This window comes from Caretta caretta, chromosome 13 (genome assembly GCF_965140235.1).
Source record: "Caretta caretta isolate rCarCar2 chromosome 13, rCarCar1.hap1, whole genome shotgun sequence".
NCBI lineage: Eukaryota > Metazoa > Chordata > Testudines > Cheloniidae > Caretta > Caretta caretta.
The window spans coordinates 28,424,019-28,449,339 of record NC_134218.1 but is presented as its reverse complement, the minus strand read 5'-3'; the positions used below and the strand labels follow the sequence as shown (position 1 = coordinate 28,449,339).

General features: G+C 50.4%; 1 long non-coding RNA gene across 4 annotated transcripts in view; it reads right to left on the bottom strand.

The window, feature by feature from the left end:
• LOC125622452 (uncharacterized) overlaps positions 1-24,637 on the bottom strand; it is a 40,578-nt gene extending 15,941 nt beyond the window's left edge. For 3 of the 4 annotated variants that reach the window (XR_007352731.2, XR_007352733.2, XR_007352732.2), the window contains exons 1-2: positions 24,413-24,637; positions 15,889-16,056 (exon numbers count right to left, since the gene is read on the bottom strand). This is a non-coding gene — a long non-coding RNA (uncharacterized LOC125622452). Of the gene's footprint in view, positions 1-15,888; positions 16,057-24,370 lie in introns of all 4 variants that reach the window. The other variant, XR_012664734.1, reaches the window with a different exon arrangement.
• Positions 24,638-25,321: the final 684 nt, after the last annotated feature.

Sequence of the window (25,321 nt, the reverse complement as noted above, 5' to 3'; positions counted from 1 at the left end):
GGGAGTCTTCCTGCACTGGGGGCACCCTGGGATGGGGTGGGGGGTCTAAGTTCCCTCTAAGCTGCGAGGCTGTGTGGCCATACAGCAGACTATAAAGGGCCACGCAGGCGTGCAGCCACGGGGGCCTGGAGAGGAGAGAGGGAGGGGGTGGGCAGGGAGGGGAGCAAGTTGGGGTGTGCAGGGCTGCCACAGGGAGAGGCGCCTCAGCCCTGGAGCTGCTGCCAGCAGGGAACGGCACCTCTCCCCTGGAGCTGCTGCCAGTATAGGGGCAGAAACTGCAACTGGCAGGTTTTCCCACTAGTAGCAGTTACCGCCATGTAAGGATGGCCTTCTTTGCTTACCCAGCAGAATTTGGTACCCTAGTGGTCCAGCGGTAGCAAATTCTGAGGGATGGGGGCTCTGGTGCTGCTAATGGCAGGGAGAGGTGCCTCTCCCCCGACCCCAGCCCTGGGGCTGCTGCGGTGAGAGAGGGCTGGGGGGAGTCCTCTCTCCCGGCTGCAGCCCCGAGGCAGCCTGCACCTCAAACCCCTCATCCACAGACCCGCACCCCCAGCCAGAGCCCCCCGCCCGCACCCCAAGCTCAACCCTCTGCCCTAGCCCTGAACCCCCTCTCGCACCCCAAACCTCTAATCCCCAGCCCCACCCCAGAGCCCGCACCCCCAGCCAGAGCCCTCATCCCCCTGCATCCCAACCCTCTGCCCCAGCCCTGAGTCCCCTCCCACACTCCAAACCCCTCAGCCCCCCCCCCCCCCCCCCCCGCCAGACACCACCTCCATATTGATGCATATAACAAAATTCATTTGGCACATGGATGTAAAAAATGAGAGGGAACATTGGTGGGGATGGCCCCCCTGGCTGCTTTGGGACGACTTAGTGCCCGTCCTGCTAGCTGAAGAGATCTGAATGTACCAACAGCATTCCCAGCACTGCACTTACGGCATGACAGCCACTGTAAGCTTGGGGGGCAGACGAATACGACCGGAATATGCTGGGAAACAGGTTTCGAAGGGAACGTTGCTTCTGCCAGTAATGAGTCTGAGGCCAGAGTTACCAGCTGAATCAGAGCATGGGAACTATAGCTCACAACCCTCAACTCCCAGGGCGTTGGCTCGAGGCTCCTAGCACCAGGCGGAACCAGAGAAAACCTCCATAACAGCCCCAAACCCTGGCCTGAGTTTGGAGCCTTTCCAGGGCATCTGGGCCTGGCTTCCAGTGAAACAAAGACTGAATGCTCCTTGCCCAGCGATTCATCAGGAGCAGGATGCTAGCTGCCTCCTGCCTCTGGGATCTTCAAGGGGTGCCTGGTTGGCCCACTTCCCTCACCCACCCCACATCTTTGGGGTGAAGGATGCAACGTATGAACAGCCATACTGGGTTGGACCAAAGGTCCATCTGGCCCACATCCTGTCTTCCAACAGTGGCCAGTACCAGGTGCCCCAGAGGGAATGAGCAGAACAGGTAATCATCAAGTGATCCATCCCGTGTCGCCCATTAGCTTCTGGCAAACAGAGACTAGGGACACCATCCCTGCCCATCCTGGTTAATAGCCATTGATGGACCTATCCTCCATTAACTTATCTAGTTCTTTTTTGAAACCTCTTATAGTTTTGGCCTTCACAACATCCTCTGGCAAAGAGTTCCACAGGTTGACTGTGCGTTGTGTGAAAAAATACTTCCTTTTGTTTGTTTTAAACCTGCTGCCTATTAATTTCATTGGGTGACCCCTAGTTCTTGCGTTATGAGAAGGAGTAAATAATACTTTCAAGTAGGCTCATTGCTTCAAATGCCCAAGGCATTTTTCGGGGAGCAGCCAGCCTGCCCACCACTGATGCAGGAGCAGCTGGGAAGGAAATGCGACTGCTGGTGGCTGTTCTCCTTTGCTTCAGCCTGAGGGCTGGTGCACTCCAGTCTGCCCAGTGCAGCGAGGGAGACCGGCTCTGGGGATCGCCACTTGAGGAAAACCAGTCATGCCCCATGGCCGACTTGCAGAGCCAGGGCAGCCCCATGCACCTGGGACATATGGTTAGGTGCTTGCCTGGGGCAGGGGGTGGGATCAGCAGCTGGAAAGGTGTAGAAAGTCACTTGCTGTGGGTGGGTGTAGGAGGGGAGGGAAGGGCAGGGCAGGGTATGCACTGCTAGGGAAGCTGGATTTTTCTTATAAACTGGAGACACATCACTTGGAAGTATCAGAGGAGGAGAAGGACCTCAGAGTATTGGTTGATCACAGGATGACTATGAGCCGCCAATGTGATATGGCCGTGAAAAAAGCTAATGCGGTCTTGGGATGCATCAGGCGAGGTATTTCCAGTAGGGATAAGGAGGTGTTAGTACCGTTATACAAGGCACTGGTGAGACCTCACCTGGAATACTGTGTGCAGTTCTGGTCTCCCAGGTTTAAGAAGGATGAATTCAAACTGGAACAGGTACAGAGAAGGGCTACCAGGATGATCTGAGGAATGGAAAACCTGTCTTATGAAAGAAGACTCCAGGAGCTTGGCTTGTTTAGCCTAACCAAAAGAAGGCTGAGGGGAGATATGATTGCTCTCTATAAATATATCAGAGGGATAAATACCAGAGAGGGAGAGGAATTATTTACGCTCAGTACCAATGTGGACACAAGAACAAATGGATATAAACTGGCCACCAGGAAGTTTAGACTTGAAATTAGATGAAGGTTTCTAACCATCAGAGGAGTGAAGTTCTGGAACAACCTTCCAAGGGGAGAAGTGGAGGCAAAAGACATATCTGGCTTCAAGACTAAGCTTGATAAGTTTATGGAGGGGATGGTATGATGGGATAGCCTAATTTTGGCAATTAATTGATCTTTGACTATTAGTGGTAAATATGCCCAATGGCCTGTGATGGGATGTTAAATGGGGTGGGATCTGAGTTACTACAGAGAATTCTTTCCTGGGTGTCTGGTTGGTGAGTCTTGCCCACATGCTCAGGGTTCAGCTGATCGCCATATTTGGGGTCGGGAAGGAATTTTCCTCCAGGGCAGATTGGCAGAGGCCCTGGGGTTTTTTCACCTTCCACTGCAGTGTGGGGCACGGGTCACTTGCTGGAGGATTCTCTGCACCTTGAACTCTTTAAACCATGAGTTGAGGACTTCAATAGTTCAGACATAGGTTAGGGGTTTGTTACAGGAGTGGGTGGGTGAGATTCTGTGGCCTGCGTTGTGCAGGAGGTCAGACTAGACGATCAAATGGTCCCTTCTGACCTTAGGGTCTGTGAGTCTATGAGACTCGGCAGCTAGGCAGGGGTGCAGGAGGATTTGTCAGCCGGGAGGGGTGCTGAGGCAAGGAGGTCTGTGAGAGGTTCTTGGCTGGGAGGTGGGACAGGCCAGGTTGCTGCTGGGAGGGGCAGGTTAGGGGCATTGCGGAGCTGGGGTGGGGTTCTTGGAGCTATGGAAAGAGCATTAAGCAGGTTGGGGGTGCTGCTCCCAGGGACGGGGTCAAGGATAATCCTCTCCAGCTTTGGAAGGGTTACGCTTTGCTGAGGCTCAGCCAGCTGAAGAGCTTGGAAAGTGTTTTCTTTTTAAAAACTTCACGTGACGCAAGCGTTTGCCCCTTCTGCTAAGTGTGTGGAGCGGAGCAGGCTCTGACTGCCGGCGGGAAGCAGGATCTCAGCGCTACCCTGGCTGCCAGCTAGCGGAGGCTGGCCCTGTGGGAGCCTCGGCGGCTTTGTTGGAGCAGTGGCACAGAGCTAATCAAAAAAGCGGAGATCATTTCACCTCCTTGTTCCCACAAAGCCCTTGATTTGCTCTTTCCCTGCCTGCGGAAGCCCACAAGGCTGAGCAGCATCAAGAACTTGGGCTCAGCCATTGAACTTGCTGTTCGCAAGGCGGGGGAACACCCAGGCCAGCATGGAGCCACTTCTCCACCTCCGCCCCCGGGGACGAAAGGGGTCCCTGCAGCTCCCTGGCCACGGCTGCTGGTCTGACCCTCCGCAGATAGAATCATAGAATCATAGATAGAATCATAGAATATCAGGGTTGGAAGGGACCTCAGGAGGTCATCTAGTCCAACCCCCTGCTCAAAGCAGGACCGATCCCCAATTAAATCATAGCTCTCTGATTGATCCAAATGTAGCTTCTATTGCTGGACAAAGATCTACTACTGTTGTAGCAGATGCCTGGATGGCATTGTTTAATGACCAAAGTGGTTTCAACAGTAGATTTACAAGAGAGAGAATGGCAATAGTCTTCTCTGAACGTAGTAGCAAAAGTAATCCACCAGCCTCACTACTTAGATCCATCCCATCTTGGTAGATACTTTCCAAAGCCAGTAATAATGGCTGGAGTAATTTTAAGACAACATCCTGCCTGCTAGCACTGCAGGGAGGGCTGGTGAGCCATGGCACGCCCCGTTGCATGCGACTGGTGCTGCTGGCTGCGGCGGCACCTGCCACCTGCTGACACACGCTGGGCAAAGGGAGGCCAGAGGCACCAAAGGTTGTCCCGATCGTGGAAGGGGGCAGGTGGGCCTTGGTGTCAGGGACCTGCCCTCGTTCTGGCTGCAACGAGCTACCTCCTGCAATGCCAGTGCTGGGGCAACTGCTTGGACACGACTCCTTTGCCCTAGGAAAAATAAATGAATTCCCTGAGCACCACTCTCCCTCCCGGCTGCAAGTCGTTCTCTCCTTTTGGGGAACGTACAGCTCCTGAACTACAGCCCTGCAGGCAGAGGTGCCCTGTCTGTGCCTAGAGCAGGGCCTGCACAACCAGCACGACCTTGCCAATGTGAACCTGCCCCAGGGTGGGCAGGCAGAGAGGGCAGTGCAGTCACCACACTCCATTCTGCCCTTGGCCGTTCTGCTCAGCTGCCAACAGGGGGTCAATTAGCTCCAGCTGTCGGGGGCGTTAATGATGCACCCACTAGGAACTGGACGGAGGCTGACATATCAACCCACCTAGGCAACCCAACAGCCATCCTAGGATCATAGATCTGGAGGGCTGGAAGGGACCTCGAGACGAGAAGTCAAGAGGCGTCTAAGCCATGGAGTTGTTATAGCACAATGCTCGGGGATCTTGCTCAGCTAGAGGATCTAGCTTTATACTTGAAAACACAGTTCAGCCTTACCAGTAGCAAGGCATTCAGCTGAGCTGCATGGAACATGTGGTGGGCAGGGAGCTGGGCTACCATCTAGAGGATGATCCTGTGTCTAAGAATCTAAACTAGGACATAGAGACATGGGCTCCATTTCCTGCTTGGCCGCAGATTTCTGGTGTGACATGGCCTGAGTCACTCCCTGGCCCTGTTGCCAATCTTTGAGATGAGGGAAATAGAACAGCAACAATGCCGTGTGCGACCCTCTAGCGCACAATAATATCTGGCTCTGCGGGGTGGTGCCAGGGCGGGAAGTGCAGAAGCAACATGCACAGTCCGGCGGGGCAGGGAGCTGTCTGGGTGTTGCATTCGGGTGACCCTCTGTAGCTGACCCAGGAGTGGCACTGAACTTGAACAGCCTCTGGGAGAAGTCACCCGCAGGCTCCTGTAACCAGAAGGAGGTTTGCTGTGATCTGGAGCCTTTGAGCAGAAGGAAAGGTGGGCAGGGGAGGGAAATGATGCTTAGCACAGTCTGCGGGGGCTCAGAAGGCAGAGCTCCAATGTATTACTATTCTCTCCTCGGGGTTTTCTAGCCCTTTGTCCTCTCCAGTTTCCCCAGAAGAATAGTGCAGAGTAAACATGCACCTCTGAACTATTCGGGACTGCATTGCCCCCTAGGCGCCAGCGGAGATATGCTCAGACCAGAGTTCCTTGGAGTCAGCAATGATGTGACTAATCGAGCTTGCCACAGCACACTTGTCACTTAGACTCGTTTAGGAGAAAGCGCTCCCTCGGTGACATGCAGACAGTGGCTTGAACAGATTGTTTTCTTTGCTGGTTGAAAAGAGGACAGAGCTGGGACTACACTTCAGCCTGGTTCCTCTGCTTCCTTGGCCTCCCAAGCGCTAAGCAAAGCCTAGATTGGTGAGCAGTTCCGGCAGCAGCCATGCAGAGAGCATCAATCTCTAGCTCTGACCAGTACTGGAGCAAAGGGAAAGGTCCTTCCTTTCGAGCACTTGCGACCTTGGCATCAGTGCACACAGCTTGGAGCAGAGCTGGCACGCACCCTGCCTTTCTGTTGCCCCCTTAGGACCCCGGCACATCTTACAAGCTAGGTGAGTGTCCGCCCTGGTCCGTGCTCTTCCCTCAGAGTCCGCGCAGCGTTACAGGGAGCTGTGCTGCTGGAGCTGCTCTCGCTCAGGTGAGGTGTAAAACTGAGACCCTGACCATTGAAGAGCCCACTGCACTTTTAGCAAGAGAAAGGATCTGAGCCCTGGGGTGCAGGCAGACTTCCAGTTCACTGGTTGCTGTTACAGTCATCATTTGCCTATAGATGCCCCTACCTTGTTTCCTACCCTCAGTCCAGAGAAACACTGTGCTATCTTAAACACCTCTGCATGGTAATTGTTAGTAAAAGCTGGTGATTTTATGATGACCCTACTCCTAATTATCTCCTCTAGTGTCAATGAGATTTGCTATTCTTCTTCACTTCCTGTGTTAAACGATTGCACAGTTTTGCTGCGTGCTCTTAAACAGCCACTTGGGTTTCCTCCCCAGAAGTGGCTGCATTCCAGAGTGGCAGGGAAGCATCTTCCATGTCTACAGAACCAGCTCTTTAACCAGTGTAAATAGGCCTAGGTCTGTGGACTTCAGCGGAGCTGTGCTGATTGGCATGAAGGGAGGGTCTGGCCCAAGCCTGGGAAGTGCTTTGGGTTCCTTTGGGATATGCAGCACCCGTCCCTGTAGTGGAGTTTAGATCCGAACTCTCTGAGTGTCCTGGTGAGACCCAGAACCTCCCTTTGTTCAGCCTGTAAGCTTTGTCTGCCCCTATCAACACTGCAGCATCTTGGAGCTCTGTTGCCTGGTTCGCTGGGAGTCCGGATGGACTGGGGTTTTTAGCTGTTTGTCAACTTCCAGTGGAACCTGCTCCAGCCAGATGAATCAGAAGTGACAATGTGTCCTGCAGCTCCCCAGCCCGAATTTTGGCAAGGATCCTGCTGTCTGAGTTAATTAACAGAACAGGTCTGCAACTACAGCAGTGCTTTGCTTGATTGCCTTGTTTAAGCAGAACGGAAATAATTGCTCCATGCACTTGTAATCAGAGACTCCCAAGCTCATCCTCTATGTGCTGAAGGATGCATAAAAGGTGTCACTCGGAGCCTGGGCAGAGCTCAAGTTGTACAGACGTGGGGACTGGATGGCTCAGGGGATTGGCAGGCGGGGACACAGCCTATTAACCTGTAGCTCCTGATCAGACTTAGCACTTGAACTGTTCAGCAGTGCACAGACTTAATTAATTTCCCCAACACCTGCATTGCTCATCTCTTGAAGTCCCGGAGAGCTTATGCTTAACAAGTCCCTTATTTTTATTTCAACATTACTGAGCACAGCAACCAGAGCCTGCAGCCAACCCAGCCTGCTCTGCCCCCTGCAGTCCAGCACCTGCCTTCCGAAAATGGAGCATGACCTTTGATGTCTGCAGCCACATCCCATCTGCTCACACATCAACAGCAGCTGCTCCACACAAGGCCCTCAGATGGTCTCAGCATAAGTTTCATCATCATCGTGATGGTTTTAGAAATGGAGAACCAGATAAGGGCACCTGCATGAGATGTATCAGTCCCAGGCATGTTCGATTCCTGCTTCCCTGGTCACCATCCTAGGCTGTGGTGCTCCTCAGACCTGTCTGTCTGAATGCAGTGCAACAGTGCTGCCATCTAAATGCTGCTCATTAGCCCACCTGGAACGAACTGATGGGCCTCAGTCCAGTTCCCAGCGACAAGTGTCCACACCACAAAGGCCACCATCACAACTGGCACTAACTTGAACCCCAGTTTGCAGCGGAGAAGCCAAGAACAGGTTAAGTCCTAGGCAAGGCACCTAAATATGGTCCTTTGGGAGCAGTACTGATGCACCTTGGCATGCATGACAGGGCAGAGGGGCAGCAACTCCCATTGTTCTCACCTAGGCTGTCCCTGTAGCTAGATCAAGGACTTTGTTTTCCAGGGCTGTCAATCTGGCTCCTTTCACCAGGCTGCTGTTCTCTTTCAATGACAATGAATAAATGATGATGCCCGGTAGCCCGCCAAAGCTCAGCGCTAGGTGAGCAGACAATGAGCAGGTGCTGTCTACAGAGGAGCATCGGAGGTGGAATTCAAATGAATTTCTAACTACGACAGTTTGGAGCGTAAACCTTTCTACCAAAGGTGAAATTCAGACTCTGACCCTTTTAAAAGCATGAGACCCAAGTCTTTTAATGCAAAGATGAACTAACTAGTCCACGTGACTCTCTTCCTGGTGGGTCGGAGACCCTGCCTTTGCATGGTCCCTGTCGGACCAGACCAAGAGGCAGCGAAGCAAGCCCAGGGGTAGCTCAGCCCTTGCTAAAATGTGGTGGTTTAAGTCCTCAGTAATACTTTCCTGTGCCTTTTACTTGTAGGTCGTGGGTTCAAATCTGGGCCAGATGAGTAGTAACCACCATCTGGGGACTTGGTGGTGTCTTCTATGAACTGAGTTGGTGGATTCAGTTCTGGTGTCAACAGTTTAAGAAGGATGTTGATAAATTGGAGCGGGTTCAGAGAAGAGCCATGAGAATGATAATCTAAAGGATTAGAAAACATGCCTCATAGTGAGAGATCCAGGGAGCTCAATCTATTTCATTTAACAAAGAGAAGGTTAGGCGGTGACTTGAACAGTCTTTAAATACCCACACAAGGAATAGAAATTTGATAATAGAGAGCTCTTCAGCCTAGCAGAGAAATGCATAACAAGCTCCAATGGCTGGAAGTTGAAACTAGACACATTCAGGATAAAAATAAGGTGCAAATATTTAACAGTGAGGGTAATTAATCATTGGAACCACTTACCAAGGATCGTGGTGGATTGTCCATCATAGTAAACATTTAATCAGGATCTGATGTTTTTCTAGTTGAAATGGGAATTAATTCAGGGATGCCATATAGCCTGCACTATACAGAAGGTCCAACCAGATGATCACAGTGGTTCCTTCTGGCCTTAGACGCTAGGGGTCCCCCCAGATAGCAGCCACATCACGGTGACCTTGCTGGTAATCTTAGCTGAGAGGCCAAGGGCTGGGTGGGCCATGGAGACTCAGTTTCCCGCTGCTTCTCGGGGCAGACCCTCCCCATCAGGACCGAGGAGTGTGGGCGGGGTTCCTGTTTTATATGTTAAACAGGGACTCCAGTCGCCAGGACTGCCCCTCCCCCAGCTCTCCTGGACAGGCAGTAACCTTCCCTTTCTTTTTCCTCCTGTCTCTGCATGGCTTCCTGCTTGTTATTCTTTAAATAGGCTGATGAATATTTCACTCCTAACTCTGTTATATAAGCCTCCTGGTAATGCTCTGGGATTTATGTCTAATTGGAGCCCTAATTTTTAGCCTGCTGTATAAGGCCATTACACAGCCCAGCAGCCTCACGAGGGCTCTGCTAGGGGGCAGAGACACAAGCGCTCTCCAAAGGCCCACATGAGCGAGTCAGGGCAGCAGGGTGAGTCCCTGCCCTGTCAGCTGGGGTGGGACTGTGGTGCTGCAGGGAGAAAAATGGCTGGAAGTAATTCAGTGATTCTGGATCCACCTGGGGGGGGAGGGGGCGGAATCAGGTTCTTCAGCACACCTCTAGACATCCCATCAGCAACACATGCAGGAGCCACAGAAGGGGAATTCCACGGAGGTGCCCCAGGTTTCATGATGGCCTCCCTGCTTCTTGCGGCAAGGGAGAGAGGTGGGGACCAGGGGCAGAGACAGGCTGTCTTAGTGATTAGAAGACATGAAAGGTGACTGAAGAGTGGTTTCAGAACTCCCATCTCTGGGGGAGCTGGGCTGAGTTCTGAAAAGAGAGTTTACCCATCCCTCCCCTTGCAAGGGTGCCTTCCACCCTGCAGGACCCCGAAGCGTCTGCAGACTCTATGAATAGGATCACTTCTGTTCCTGAAATGCAGCCACCTCAGGGGTGGAAATGCCATAGCTATTCTATACACACAACAAAAAGGACCAGAATCTCAGCTGATGTAAATCAGTGTTGCTCCGTTGACCTCAGTGGTGCTCTGCTGATTCTCACCTTGCTATGGATCTGGCTCAAGATTTTTAGGTGAGGAAAAGGAGAGAAGCTTTTCCAATCAGTTCAGGGTGATAAAGAGCCACTTTGTGAATAGCCAGGTTAGAACTTGGCCAGGCCACTGGGACCAAGTCCCCTGTCCCAGCAAAAGATTCCATGGGGTTAGGAACAACCCCAAGTTGTTAGCGTTGCATTGTTCATACGCAAGGAGCTGTGCTGTATTTTTCAGTCTGAACGACTTCAGTGTTAGAGTAAGAGAAAATGTAGTCTCCACGAGGGAGAGAGCAAAGTGTCTGTGTCTCCTCTATAACACTCTGCATCTACTCTGCCTCTCAAATGGCAGCTGTCCCTGCAGAGAGCAGTACACAGAGCACAAATTAATGACAATCACATACACCATCATCAGGGCCACAGTTTTGTCTTCCATCTCTGAAAGGGTGATGGCTCCTCCATAAGTTTCCCCAGGAGCCCCTCTCGTATAATTGAGTGGCCCTGTGTGTGCGATGCTGCCTTCTAGAAAGGACAAGTTTGACTTGCAGGGAAGATAAAAGATATACTATTGCTTCTAGCAAAAGGCAGCTCCCAGTCAAAGAAGCCTCTTGTTTGGAGCAAAAGGGCCTGCCTTTGAATGCACAGGTGTGTAAGTCTGGTGTTTACTCACTACAGTCATTGAGTTTGCAGCACAGGAAACTACACTAGAAACCTAGCTCAGCATTGAATCTGTGGGCTGAGACTTGGCAATGCCTTACTGCAGTGCCTCAGCTTTGCATTTAGAGGACTCCCTCTGAAACACAGACCAAGCCCAAACTTGCTTAGCTTACGAGAGCTTCTAAGATCACAGCCAACGTGGAACGGCTGCAGGTGCTGGCAGCACCCTCCATTCTGCTTCTTAACACCGCCAGCCTTCCAAGCTCTCTTCCCAGTGCTACACCAGCCCTGTCTTAGCCTTGCAGCTTAACAGCAGGAGCTCCCCAGTCCTCGAGTCCCTTTGAATTGTTCCCTTGTGATATCCGGCCCCGATACGGCCTGCTCACAGAAATCCCAGAGCCTCTGTCCCCAAAAGAGCTGTATGCCCCAGTTTTAACTTAAACCACAGCTCCTGTAAACCACACAGCACTTGTGAGCAAGTATAATAAAACAAAAGAAGGTTTATTTGAGAAAGAATGGAGATCCAGCTAGAAACAAGAGAGTGGTGGGAACAGATGGGTACAATACAAACCAAAATCATAAAACACCAACTAGGGCCTGCACTTACTAATAGTTCCCTTTCCTAGCTAATGAAGTAGGTTTTGTCTCCAAAGTTCAGTCTGTTGCAGAGCTGGCTGTCTGCCCGGGAACCAAGATCCAAACATTCATGAAACACCTCTGCTTAATAAGATGTCTTCTCAGTGAATGGATGCAGAGGGTCTTTCCCCACCCTGCCATATACTGAATCAGTCTTTTGGCTTTATTCCAAGCCATGGCAGTCCCCTTGCTGTTATAATGGTCCTTGGTACCTCCAAGTGGTAGTTTGTCTTTGATGGTTTTCCATCGACTTTGTTGGTGTTGCAGAAATGGACAATGGAGCAATGCATTATATAATGGGCTAGCCAGGGAGGGGTGTCAACTCCCTCCAGCTTGAATGGGCCATCACCACAACATACGATTCCCTGGTGACTCAGTTTCCCTCCAGTTCCAGTTAAATTATTCCTTAAATATCACCTGTACACCCATTTCACAACGGTTATGGGTATCGTTAAGTTACAGCCTTTCAGCAACGACCCTTATGGATACATACCACAAAAGTGATGTATTGGGTGCAGTGAGTGTGTCAAGTTTGAAACAGGAGTTAGCTCCTGTGCCCTCGATGACTCCCCTGCTGGACCCAGGCAACGCAGAGGAGGAAGCTGCCTGATTGAAATGCAGAGGGGACAAGAGACAGACCCCGGGAGAAGCAGGGGGAGAAGGGTGTCAATGCATGGATGAGACAATGGTGTAGGGGGAGGTTTTATTAGGAACCGGGGAGCCTTTTGGGACAGGAGGAGCCTATACAAGGGATGGGCTCCACTCAAACCAAAATGGAACCAGACTGTTAGCATGTAAAATTAAAAAGGTTGAAGAGGATTTTTTTAAACTAAGGGCTGGGGGAAAGCTGACAGGTGTGGAGGAGCACACGGTTCAGGCGGAGACATTTCTTAGGGATGAATTTATTAAAGGAGGAACTCCAGATCCTAGTAAAGAAGTCAGTAAAGTACAGGTAGGAGCTTGTGAGGAACAGCCAAACATAAACGTTAAATATAGCACATGAAGGCAAGCCACTGAATATTGACAAAATGTACAAGTGCTTATATACAACTGCTAGAAGTCTAAAAATTAAGATGGGTGAATTTGAGTGCCTGGTATTAAATGAGGCTATTGATATAATAGGCATCATGGAAACATGGTGGAATGAGGGTAATCAAAGGGACACCATAATACCAGGGTACAAAATATACAGGAATGACAGAAGAGTGGGAGTGGCACTATATAGAATCATAGAACTGGAAGGGATCTCGCTTGACCAATAAGTGTATAGCAGTAGGGACATACTACCAACCACCTGACCAGGATGGTAACAGTGAATGTGAAATACTCAGAGAGATAAGAGAAGCTACAAAGGCAGAAAACACAACAGTAATGGGGGATTTCAAATACCCTCATATTAACTAGGTACATGTCGTCTCACGAAGGGATGCAGAGATAAAATTTCGAGATACTATAAATGACTGCTTCTTTGAGAAGCTAGTCCCGGAACCTACAAGGGGGGAGGCAATTCTTGATTTAGTCCTAAGTGAAACACAGAATCTGGTCCAAGAGGTGAATATAGCCAAACCAGTTGATAATAGCAGCCATAATATAATTAAATGTAATATTCCTTGTAGGGGAAAAATGGCAAAGAAACCCACCACAGTAGCATTTAACTTCAAAAAGAGGAACTATCCAAAAATGAGAAAGCCAGTTAAACAGAAATTAAAAGGAATGGTCAAAAGGATGAAATGCTTGCAAACTGCATGGAGACCATTTAAAAACACCGTAATAGAGACTCAAATCAAATATATATCCCAAATTAAAAAAAAAACAAAAAACAGTCAGAGGGGAAAAAAACGCCACCATAGCTAAACAGGAGACTAAAAGAGGCAGCTCCTAATGAGGAAAATAGAAAGAAGCATAAACTCTGGCAAGTCAAGTGTAAAAGTATAATTAGGCAGGCCAAGCAAGAAATTGAGGAATTAGCTAAAGACACAAAAGCTAACATTTTTTTAAGTACATCAGAAGCAGGAAGCCTGCCAAACAATCAATGGGGCCACTGGATGATCGAGGTGCTAAAGGAGCACTCAAAGAAGACAATGCCATTGTGGAGAAGTTAAATGAATTCTCTGCATTGGTCTTCACTACAGAAGATGTGGGAGAGATCCTCACACTCAAGTCATTCTTTTTAGGTGACAAATCTGAGGAACTTGTCCCAGATTGATGTGTCAGTAGAGGAGGTTTTGGATCTAACAGACAAATTAAACAGTAATAAGTCAGCAGGACTAGATGGGATTAACCCAGGAATTCTGACAGAACTCAAATATGAAATTGCAGAACTACTAACTGTACTATGTAACTTATCACTTAAATCAGCCTCTGTACCAGATGACTGAAGGATAGCTAGTGTAACATTGATTTTTTTATAAAGGAACCAGAGAGGATCCTGGCAATTACAGGCCGGTAAGCCTAACTTCAGTACCAGGCAAACTGGTTGAAGCTATAGTAAACAGAATTATCAGACACGTAGATAAACATAATACATTTGGGAAGAGTTAACATGACTTTTGTAAAGGAAAATCGTGCCTCACCAATCTATTAAATTATCTGAGAGTGTCAACAAGCGTGTGGACAAGGGTGATCCAGTGGACGTAATCTACTTGGACTTTCAGAAAGCCTTCAACCAGATCTCCCACCAAAGCTCTTAAGCAAACTAAGCAGTCATGGGTAAGAGCAAAGATCCTTTCATGGATTAGTAACTGGTTAAAAGATAAGAAACAAAGGATAGGAATAAATGGTCAGTTTTCACAATGGAGAGAGGTTAATCATCAGGTTCCTCAAGGATCTGTACTGGGACCAGAGCTGTTCAACATCTTCGTAAATGATCCGGAAAAGGAAATATACAGTGAAGGGGTAAAATTTGCAAATGATACAAAATTACTCAAAATACTTAAGTGCAAAGCTGACTGTGAAGAGTTACAAAGGGATTTTATAAAACGGGGTGACTGGGCAACAAAATGGTAGATGAAATTCAGCATTGATGAGTGCCCAGTAATGCACACTGGAAAAAATAGTCCCAACTACACATATATAACGATGGGTTCTAAGTTAGCTGTTACCACTCAAGAAAGAGACCTCGGAGACACTGTGGATAGTTCTCTGAAAACTTCAACTCAATACGCAGTAGTGGTCAAAAACGCTGACACAATGTTAGAAACTACTAGGAAAGGGCTAGAAAACAAAACTGAAAGTACATAGTGGAACTGGAAAAAGTTCAGAGAAGGGCAACAAAGATGATCAAGGGCATGGAATGGCTTCCGTACGAGGAGAGACTAGAAACACTAGGGCTTTTCAGCTTAGGAAAGAGATGACTAAGAGGGATGTGACAGAGGTCTATAAACTCATGAATGGTGTGGAAAAAGTGAATAGAGAAATGTTACTTACCTCTTTACACAACACAAGCACTAGGGGTCATCCAATTAAATTAATTAACACCAGGTTTAAAACAAACAAAAGGAAGTACTTCTCGCACAACCCACAGCCAACCTGTGGAACTCAATGACAGGGGATGTTGTGAAGGCCAAATGTATAACTGGGTTCAAACATAATTAGATAAGTTCATGGAGGATAGATCCATCAATGGCTATTAGTCAAGATGGTCAGGGTCACAACCTCATATTTCAGGTGACCCTAACCTTCCAACTGCCAGAAGCTGGGACTGGATGACAGGGGATGGATCACTCAAAATTGCCCTGGTCTATTCATTTTCTCTGAAGCACCTGGCACTGGCTACTGTCAGAGACAGGATACTGGGCTAGATGGACGATTGGTCTTCTCCCAGTTTTTATGTTCTTATGCTCCTACTGGGAGAAGTAGCCTGGTGGTGGGATACTGGATCTGGAATCTGGATGGGGGGTCAGGAAAAAGAAAAGAGGAGTTGGAGTAGGAGAAGGCTGGGACTGGCTGAGTAAAGTGACTAGGACTGGGATCCAGTGGTGTAGGGATTGGGAGATAGATCTGATGAGGAGGTGGGGTGCAGGGGGAGAATGAGGACTGATTGGCTAAAGAGACTGTGCCAAGGATTCACATGGATGAGGACCTTGGGGTGGGAGTCTGGAACTGGGAGCCAATGGGGATGGGGAATGTGGAGGGTGGCAGCAGATGAAGGCTGGGGTTGGGAGACAGGCAGATCAGATCAGGAACCAGGACAAAGGGAACTGGGACTGGGTGGGAAAGGGACTGGGACTTGGATGAGAAGCCTGAGGAGTGGAGACTGGGACAGGCTAGGTGAAGAGCATGGGCCGAGGACCTGCAGGGTGAGAATGGTGGATACACAGGGTACTGTAGCCCAGGAGGGTCCAGTCTAAGAGTCAGGGGATTGTGAAATTCCACCCCAGGATAGGTGAAAACACAAGGCCTGACTGCAGGGGGGGAGCACTTAGAGAGACCAGAAATGGGACAGAGGTGCCGCTCGCCCTGTAGCCCATGCTGACATTTCCTACCTTTTGAGTCCTCGACTTCACAACCTTCATAATGTTCTTTTAATGGACCTTTGTGTGTGCAAGTGTAATTATGATGTCACAGATCAACAGCAGCCACTTAAAGATCATTCCGACCCAGTAGAAAATCCCACGATTCCATCCCTTCTGTATGGCTGCAGCAGGACACACCTGGAGAGTCAAATCAAGAACAATCTCTTGATAGATGACAGACATATTAGCAACTACATCATGTGTGGGAGCCCCTGAGCTGGGCAACTCACTCAACTGATTGATCCTTAACAAGTGATTGATGATCTGCCCTTAGGTTAAAACCCTACAGGGTAAATCCTAACTCCAGCACCTGGCCTGAGCAGCTGGGCTGAGTGCTGACCAGATGCATGGGAGATGGAGAAAGAATTCTTTCTCAGGCTGTGGAGCAGCTCCATGAAGGTGACTGCATCCCAGTGGCTGGAGTAGCCTCCCCAGCTCAAGCTCAGGGGTGCAAGCTCCGAGTGGCACTTACCTCAAGCAGCTCCCGGAAGCAGCGGCATGTCCCTTCTCCGGATCCTGTGAACAGGCGCAGCCAGGTGGCTCTGCACGCTGCCTCATCCGCAGGCATCGCCCCTGCAGTTCCCATTGGAGCGCTGGAGGGGGCCATTGGAGCACGTAGGAACTGGAGCAGGGCCATGCCACAGCTTCTGGGAGCCACATGGTGCAGCTCCTGACCCTGCGCCCTGGCTGGAGCACCAGAGTGGGGCCATGCCACGGCTTTCAGGAGCCGTGTCGTGCGGCCCTCAACCCTGTGCCCCGGCTGAAGCACCGGAGCAGGGCCATGCTGCGGCTTCCAGGAGCTGCGTAGTATGGCCCCCCGACCCTGCGCCTCAGCTGGAGTGCCGGAGCGGAGCAAGCCCCAGACCCCACTCCCCAGCAGGAGCTCGCGGGCCGGCTTAAAACAGCTTGCAGGCCGGATCCGGCCCGCAGGCCGTAGTTTGCCCACCCCTGGGATAACAGAAGAGTGGGCAGTGCCAGCAACAGGAGACAGAGACAGCTGGGGAGCTGGCCTGGAGGGAGAGTCAGTTAACGTGTGTGAGAAGAACAGGGTCCTTCCTGACTAATTTTCAGCATCGATAACATCCTGGCCCTCTCCTCCAGGAGCTGTTGCCCAGCGCCTTGTGTTTGTCCTAGTTCAGTAGTTCTCAACTAGGGGTCTGTGGTGAGCCAGTTTCAGGGGGTCCATGAGGCCCAGCACCCTACAAGGCAGAAGCCCCGAGCTCCAGCACCCCACAGGGCTAAAGCCCCAAGCCTCCCGCAAGCACAGTGGCTGAAGCCCGGAGTGACACCTCCCACCGCACTTGGGCCCTGGAGTTTTTATAGCATGTTGGGGGGGGGGGGGGGGGGCTCAGAAAGAAAAAGCTTGAGAACCCCAACCGAGAGTATGAGCTCCCCAGGGCAGGGAAGATCTAAAGCACCTGGTAAACACATGGCAGCACCACAGAAGTGACTCTGAATGAGAAGAGCACCATCAGGGACGTGGAGCTGCCGAGGACAGGAACCAGGCTGGACCACAAGCTCCAGCAGAACCCAAGAGCAGCTGGGGGCACACACAGAAAGACAGACAGAGGGAGGCACCTGGGCAGATCTGTACCAGACCAGGGCCCGGCTACTTTCTCGCTGCACAGCGGGCGTGAAGGGCTGCAATCACCATGTGTTAAATAGAAGCATGAAGGAAGCTGCTGTCCCCACTCCTCCCTCTCTGTCAGAGCTGCAGCTGCGTGGGAAGCAGGGAGGAACAGAGCCCTGTATATTCATCCACTGACTAGGTTGTTCTCCCCAGTGGTAACTAGTGAATTCTGAGGAGTTGTGAACAGATGCAGGGGGCAACACTCCTCCTTGGTGTGGGGATAAGCCATGAACACCACAGCAGGAGAGACCCAGGTACCCACCCTTGTTAGGGACATGACTCCAACTTGTCCACAGAGATCGGCTCTGCAAAATGCTGGTATTCCGGTAGCACCTAGGGACCGCCACTGCGCTCGGAGCCCCATTGTGCTCTGTGCTCCAGAAAGACATGGAAACAGTCCCTGCGCTAATGAGCTCACTATGGAAAGAGACAAGAAACAGAGGTGCAATCATCTCCACGGGTCACACAGCATCTGCTTTAGACCCCAACCCCATCTCCTCTGCCCATGACCCTACCCACTAGACCACACAGCCACTCCTACATAGCAGTATAGTGGTTTGGGTCCTATGTAATCAGGACTATTTCCACACTCTTTATTTTTCCTCTCTCATTATTAATGGAAAAAAGCTAATCTAAGAAAGCGTTCCAGGGATCTTTATCTCAAGCCTTGAATTAGCCATCTCTAGCTGTACATTGCCAAGGGACCCTGATTAGCCGCTGCCAGCTTTCAGACAACACAGATCTCTAGCTCCCCAAAGCCAGACTCTGGAAGGGGTTTTCACCCTCTGCAAATGGATAGGAAAACGGATGTAGATTAGATCACAGCATGAGCCCAAATGTAATTAAAAATGAGAGAGGGCTAATCTTAGTGTGGGGGTGACTCCACAGACTTCAGGGAGTTTACGCCAGGGATGCATTTGGCCCCAAAGGCATGCTAGAAATACATGTAAAAGCTGGGCAGAGCTGGGACCTTTTGGACGGGCACCGGCATAACTGAGCTGCGTTTCCTTTGAGGTCTAAGTGGTTTCTGCTCTCAAGCAGCTGAGTTCTAATCAGAGCATTTATCACCACCTCGTACAGAAGGTTCCCAGTGCTAACCCCTGTGGCGTGCACGGCTATCACTGCAGGTCATTCCCATAGGCATCATTAAAGGCCTGATGCAAACCCATGGAAGGCAGCAAGAGGACACCTGATCCCTACATCGGGAGCTTGAGCAGACCCTGTGTTATCATGATCAATAAGCAATTGCTACATGGGATGCCAGAACAGCCCCCTAGACCCCACCTTGGGCAGCAGCTCAGGCCTGGCGCTTCAGCTGAAGGGAAGACTCCCCTAACACACCCAGCCAGTGGGTCGCTGCTGCAGATGGAGGAAGGGAAATATCTCCTTGGGACCCCTCTAGACATCAACTGTTGCCCCCAAGCATGAGATTGCTGACTGCCCTTATCTCTTAGCATTTGAAACTACAGGCAGGATCAGTCATCCAGTCATTTCTTCACTAGCAGGGTCAGTGCAGCCAATGCCTAGAGCTCCGCCTCACTCAGGGCTGGTAGCAGTGTGTCATGGTTACTGCTCACGATGGCGTCAGGTGGTGTGAAGTGCCTGCTGACTCGGATCCATGGCTCCAAGGCCAGAAGGGACCATGTGACCATCTAGTCTGACTCCCTGTAGAACAAAGGCCAGAGACCTGCCCCAGATAGTCCCTAAAGCTTTTAGATCAACATCCCATTTTGAGCAAAAAATGGTCAGCACTGGAGAATCCCCCAGGCCCTTTGATGCCGTGTTCCAATCGAGGAGCGATAGCAGCTCAAATCTGCACCCCAGAGGATCAGTGCCCTAGCCCCAGGGGGGAAGCATGGCCCAGTAGTTAAGATGCTTTCTGGGAAGCCACAAGACCTGTGTTCAATTTCCTGCTTTGCTACTGGCTTCCTCTTGCCTTAGGCAGGTCTCTTGGGGCTAGGCTCACAAAGGGGACTTAAGCACAGCAATGCCTCACTTCTCGGCACCCTGCTGCCCAGTGGGATTCACAGCCAGAGCTAGGTATCCAGCTTCCCTGTATAAAGCCTGGAGAGCATTAGGTGCCTAAGAATGGGATTCACAAAGGCTGCCTATGGTAGCGGATAAGAAATGCCAAGGAGAGGAGTGGGGCTTTGTCTGATTCGGAGCAGCATCATAGGGTGGAGATGGGCTGCAGCCCCACAGGTAACAAGATCTGCTCACCTCCCAGGTGGGAAAATATTTTAGTCACATGACCAGAAAGATATGTGTCTCCCTTAGGCCGGGCCTGGGGTATGCAAAAGAGTGAGGGTGCCAGGCTGGACAGATGCTGGGGAAGCCGCAGCAGGATGCAGAATGCAAAAGGCTCCTGCAGGGAAGACCTGATGCACCAGGAAGTTGCACCAGCTAGGAAGGGCTGGGAGCGGCCTTCTAAAGCAGGGAATTGATTTGAACTGTGCAGACTTTATTTTGGGACTTTAAGTTATGTTCTGAGCTTTCATGTTAATCAACCCGGATGCTACAGAGGGCATTTAAACAGGTGAGGGGAAAGTGCGGACAGGCTACTGCGGTGCAGAACCACACCAGGCCACGAGGGAGCGCTCAGGAGGCAGTGACCTGGTTACACTCAAGGACTTGAACCCAGGTTTCCATTCCCCCAGATAGCAGGCCATTGGTCTGATTTGAAGCCGGACCGTCCTGTTTGTGTGTGGTTTGTCCCCTGCCTGGTACCGATATAAAACCAGACATGGTTTTGTCCTGTCTCATGCACGGAGGATTCTGGTTTGGAGACTGCACCGCTCCAGCATGGGTGGGGTCACGCAGGAGGGGGCAGGGACAACTGAGGGGAGGTTGTCCTGCGTTCTGGGGGTGTGTCCGTGGCCACCCTACTCCAGAAGAGTGCCCAAACCACTGGGCTACTGGCTAGATTAAGTGGGGTGGGGCAGGGTCTCTCAGTCTCTCCTCTGATGCTGTTTGACTTCTGTCTCAGTGCTCCAAGGTAGAGAGGCCAGAGCACACGGCTCAGGGTTGGCTTGCACATTCGTGGACAGGAATCCCTTGACATCCCTGGCTGCCTGTGAAAGGGGGGATACTGTAGCAGGCAGGGAAAGGCTTCAGCCCAGATGGCAGGTTAGGCCAAAGCCTTCACGTTGTAAGGCCCCAAATCTGTCACCTTCAAGAAGCAATGCTCCTGTTCTTACACACACGCTACTGATCAAGCACGAGCTGAAGGGACTGCAGCAGATAGACACCATTAACGCAGACCAGACAGAGCAGCACTGAGAAATCCCAGTGCAAGCTCTGCTGACACGCATGCTCTTATCGAGTACTGAGGCCCAGCCGTTGATTGCCTCATTGCACATCCCTTGCCTACGTCTGGGGCTGAGCATCAGGCCTGGGAGACAGGGATCCCGCCCGCTGCTCATTTAGCGAGGACACAGGCCGTGCAATGAGGCTGTGCCAAATATCAAAAGGCAACGATTCATGATGGCTGCTCATTAGCCACAGCTTGCGCAGGAGAGCTGAAGAAGTGCTGCCAACTCTCGGGATTTTAGCATGTCTCATGCTCTTTTCATTACAGTCTCAACTCCAGGAGTCATGTGATTATGTGAGACTCTCAGCTCTCATCTAAAAAACAAAACATGTTTCTAGCCCTCGTGGCTGAAGGGAAAAGGCTGAACATGACTCCTAAGGGCTCACAAGACCCCCACATTTATTATTTTTTTAAGTCTCATGATTTGGGGAGTTGGCATTGGCGATAGTAAGTTCCAGCCCACAGTCTAGTGGGACCCCTGGAGCCAAGTAATAATCACTAGAGGTTTCTCAGGTCATTTCTCTCCTCTTCCTTCTCTCTTTGCTATAGTATTCTTTACTGACTAGACTTCAAACATTGTGCTATTACCCAGCACATTGCACTGCAGGGCTTCATAAAAGAGGCAGGCCCAAACTCCTCTTCTGAACTCCCACAAACTTTGGGGCAGTGGGGAACGGTCTAGACTCCGAACACACATCTAGATTATGTGGCTGGCTCCTTCCTTCCAGCATATCAAACCAAACCCCCGGATCTGAGCACTCCTGAAATATAGGGGAATTAAATTCCAGATCATGCTTCAGGCCGCTTGTACTTCATGAGCAACAAGCAAATCAGTCATAACTGCCTTCCACCCAGACCCCCTTATCCTCCTCAGTGCATGATGCAAACCGCCCAGATTCATGAGTCTCTAAGAGAAACAACCTTGCTGTTTGAACGAGTAGCAAAAGGAAGGCAGGCTTGGCCATTCCATTGCCTAGAAGCAGGGCTCACCTTGGTTTGGATGCCTCTCACAATGACTCCCTTTTTGTCTCTGTTACCTTGAGCCTTCTCTCTGGTCTGGCGCACCTTGTAACTAATAAATGGCTTGCAACCGGCGTTGGACATGCCTGATGTATCCTGCGGTTTCTAGGGACATTGACTCGTTCTCTGTCTCCCTTCATGCTATTGACCATTTTGTTTCTGTGACTTCTCCTACCAGGGGCTTCACAGATGCCAGTCCAGGTTTATCCCACAGCTGCCTTGTCCGCTTTGCCCAGGAGCAAATGGATCCCCAAACACTCAGGGTGACATGACCATAGCAGTCAATGGGAGTCAATGGGGGCTGAGTCAGGCCAGTGTAGATGGCTATGGAACCACTCCCTTAATGACCAAGGCCAGGCAGACTAGACTGGCCACTTCTGCACAGCAATCACACAGCTTTCCCCTAGCAACGAGCAAAAAGAAAGGCTCTTTTGGACTCCTTTCAATAGCTTATTGCAGGGAAGAACGAGTCAAGTGGACAGCACAAAGCTCATCCAGAGGGAGCAAACCTGAATAAGTGTCTGCCAGATGGACTGTCAGACCTAAGAGGACTTTTCTATCCTCACGAGTCTATGAGCTACTAGTTAGCAGCTCCCTCTGGTTTCCATGCAGCATGTGGCCAAGACTCCCTCAGAGCCACCTCAATATTCATTGCGCTAGGTGGGGCTGGTCCATACGCTACCAGGCAAGACACTAGGGCCATCACCCCCATCCTTCCAAAAGTGCCATGGAGTCTTTAATGGCCATGAGTGCCCAGAACCTCCTGTTCCGGTCTCCTCAGAAATAGGGCACCTTCCACAGCACAGCACCCCCTAGTGTTAGGCTGGGGCATTGTGTCTGCATGGGGGTGAACGGGAGAGTGCCTGTAACTCACCATTGCCTGGGGATCTGTAGAAATGTAACAGGCTTCTATTGGAATTAGGGTGACCAGATGTCCTGATTTTATAGGGACAGTCCCGATTTTTAGGTCTTTTTCTTATATAGGATCCTATTACCCCCCCCCCCCCCGCCCCCGTCTAGATTTTTCACATTTGCTCTCTGGTCACCCTGATTGGAATCACTCTTCAGTCCTGTCTGGTGCAATAGAGAATTCCAGCCTTGCCACGGGATTTTTGAAGCATCCTACAGAATTGCCTGGCAAGGACAGAATTCGCTATCCAGTTCTAGTGGCCAGCTCAGACGTGGCACCGCTGAGTGACTAGGGCAGGGACTGGGAGTCAGGAGACCTTGCTTCTATTCCCAGCTGGGGATCCTGGGCAAGTCGCTTTTCCCTCCCTGCATCTTATGTCTGTCGTGTCTAGTTAGATGTGAAGGTCTTTGGGGCAGGACTGTCTCTTAGTATAGGTATGTGCTCCAGCACGCACCAGCCTAACACAGGAGCCAGTCTAGGGCAACAGGCGACAACTGAGCAGCTGCCATTTGAATTCATTCCACAATGATGAGGCTTAATAGAAGCGACCAAGTTAAAAGCCAGGGCCTGCTTCAGCGGGCAGAAAGCCTCTGGTTTTACCAACGCTACACCACCGTCCCCACCAGGTCTTCGGCACTTTACAATTAATAGGCCATTGAGAGCAAAGGCCGGGGGCATTAAAAACGAAAGAGGTGATGCTGAGTAATGAACAGCTTTAGGATGTGGTTAAAATCAATGCTGCTGCCTTTAGCAGGAGGCACCTGAATCATTTAGAAAAGCCACAAGGATGGTCCTGAGTTCACAGGGAATTGCAAATGCCATTTAACTGTTGTGATTTACTTCTCCAGCAATCCCGACCCATATAGACCCTGACATGTTGGCCTGGCTTTGCACTGGGCTGCCCCCTGCTGGTACTGCATCCACTCTGCAGGGTTTATTTTCCCTCGCATTCTACAGATCTTGTCTGGCTCTTGCTTTTCCAGCATTAATCTGATCATTAGGGTCCGGGTGGGACTAGATCTTTTCCGGCACCAAAATTTCTGCTTTGCAGGAAATGTCAGGATTTCAAATTTTGTTTTCATCCTGAATCGGGACAAAACGTCAGCTTTCCAGATTTCCTGCCAAATGAAATGGTCGAAAAAAATTGTTGGGGGGGTGGGTGGGTGTCAATCAAAAAGTTTCATTGAGACAAAACTGAAACATTTCATTTTGATGTAATCAACAAGTTTCATTTCTAAGTGGAGTGTTTAAAACAAAATTAAATAATATTTCGTAATAAAACGTGAAACTAAAAGTCACTGAGAAACAAAAAGTCACATTTCGATTTTTTTTCTTCAAAACAAAGTTTCGCTGAAATCAGCGCAGGCCCGTGGAACATTTTGATTTGGATGAACAGGGATTTTCTGATGGAAACAACTTCCATCCGAACATTTTCAACCAGCGTTACTAAGGTTCGGCCTCCAGCAGGCGGTTAGCGGTACTGCTGTAGGGCGAAGAGTTTCACTGCTTACAGCTCATCTCCCCCAGCTTCAGACGACACCCAGTCCCCGCCAGCACAGTGCCAGGACTTTGAGAACATTACCTGAGGCACCTAAATGTCCATGTTTGGGCCCAAATTTCTAACCTTTGCTCCTGTCGCCTCTCCATCCTTTCCACCCGTCTTCTAACAATGCTCCGAATGGTACCAACTTTTGCGGAAGTCACTGAGAGAGGGGGGATCTGAAGGTCGCTGGAAGCTAGATCATCAGTGCATCAATTCTTTCACAGAACCAATAGGGGAGCAATTAAGCGGCAACTGCCCAAAGCATCAACCTAATGTTCAGTTCTATAAACCAAGAGAGAACATGGGTACAAAACAGCCCTGGAAATGACAGTTTGACATCGTCTGGCCAAGAAAAACAAACCAGTTGCCTCCAAACCACTTCCCCCCATGGCCCTGGAGCCTGATAAAGTGACAGATGTCACTAGCTGTGACAAGTGGACTTTTAGCAGAGGGCAACCTAATAATAGTCCCATTATCAAACAAGCTGACTCACTGTGCTGGCTGCTGAAGATTGGGAGGAAACCCAGGATTATTACCTGGAATTGATGCCACATTTACAGACCTAGAGACAATGGGTTCTGACTTTAATAGTTGCAGATGGAAAGCAGCTAAATCATCCCACTGCAAGAGCCACTTATAGTTCCCAACCCCCTATAACTCCAGACGTGCTGCATTTCATGACCCCGGGTGCAGGCCTGCTAACACCGGCCTTCTGAATTCAACCTTGGGGACCAGGTCTATGAAATGGAGACCCAGAATGTATATCTCCTTCATAACTCTGGCCAGCTCCTTGCTTTCTGCGTCAGCCTGGCTGTGCCTTCGCCTCCTCCAGGAGCTGAGTCCTTCACCAAAATCCTGGGACACCAGGAAGCTGCTCGCTGGAATCTGGCAGCCCAGAGACCCCCCAGAAGGATGTATGCTGCCTAGGTGTGCGGGGTGAGGATCAGTCACTGACTGCCCCAGTAAGGGAGAATGCCCAGAGGTTTGTTA